The sequence below is a fragment of the Brassica oleracea genome, unplaced genomic scaffold (genome assembly GCF_000695525.1).
Source record: "Brassica oleracea var. oleracea cultivar TO1000 unplaced genomic scaffold, BOL UnpScaffold01400, whole genome shotgun sequence".
In the NCBI taxonomy this organism is placed as follows: Eukaryota; Viridiplantae; Streptophyta; class Magnoliopsida; order Brassicales; family Brassicaceae; genus Brassica; species Brassica oleracea.
In genome coordinates, this window is record NW_013617936.1 from 1 (window position 1) to 1,328 (window position 1,328).

A 1,328-nucleotide genomic window follows, 5' to 3' on the forward strand; every position below is an offset into this window, starting at 1 on the left:
TTATAGGAAATTGCTTACAGCCCTCCGACGACTTTCCGACGAAATTCAGACGGATGTAAAGCAGTCCGTCGGAATTCCGTCATTATTGTACAATCTCAAACGGCTATATAACGGTCATATATATTTGTCGGCAACGGTCACATGGTTCGTCGGAAATTCGTCGGAAAATTCCGACGGAATTCCGACGACTGTATTGTTAATCGGAATGTCGTCGGAAATTCGTCCGAATATACCGACGAACTTCCGATGACTACAACGGTTACATTTTTTATCGGAATGTCGTCGAAAGTCGTCGGAAAATTCCGACGACCCTTGTTTCGTCGGAATTCCGTCGGAAATGGCCGACGGAATTCCGACGACTTCAAATTTTTGGATTCCGTCGGAAATTGGTCGGTAATCTGTCACAAACGTCCGACGACATTGATGTCCGTCGGAACCTCCGTCGGAATTCGGCGGGTTTTCTTGTAGTGCATTAACATGAGCTCCCATTTAGGAGTTAGTCCCCCAAGGGAATGGTAGATTCTCTTTCTTCTTACTAGAGAGAAAGAGAGAATCGCGGTGGTTCCCGGAATTCTCTATATAGACTCCAGTATATGGAGGTCTACTTGACGCCGTATAGATGGCCTTGACTCCGGTGGCTTCGTGCTTTCCTAGGTGAAACCATCCGGCTTGGTATGTGGTAGCACTACAAGAAAACAGCGACATACTGAGTGAAAAAATCGTCGGTATGTCATCGGAATAACGTTATTCCGACGACATACCGACGAAACAAGTCCTCGGAAATAACTCCTCGGAAATAACTCCTCGGTATATCCCGAGGAAGATGTCCCTCGGTATATTTCGAGGGTTCATTTCCTCGGAATGTAAAAAATATTAATTTTTTTTAAAAAAATAAAATTTTTGAAATTTAAATTCGAAAATATAAAAATAAAATTAAAATTGAAGTCATATTAATTAATATTCAAAGTTTCACAAATAAAAATAAAACATTTCGAGTTTTTGGAAAAAAAAAACTACGGGTCTGGCACGTCCGAGAACACCTCGTTCGGGTACATCCTCTGCATCATCTCCATCATTTGCTGGTTCAGCCTCCTCTGTGCCTCATAGCCCGCCTGTTGAGCCGCCATCTGGGTCTCCAACAAAGATATGCGATCATCTTTGTCTTTCAACTGAGCCGTAAGTACTTCTGTATCAACAAAGGGCGGTGGTGCAGAAGAAGAAAGAACCGACCGGGTGCGACGACCGAAACCGACCAAACGTCCATTCTTCTTTGGAACCGACTGAAATAGAAAATAGCCAAATTTACAAATTTAAATCAAGAAATAAAT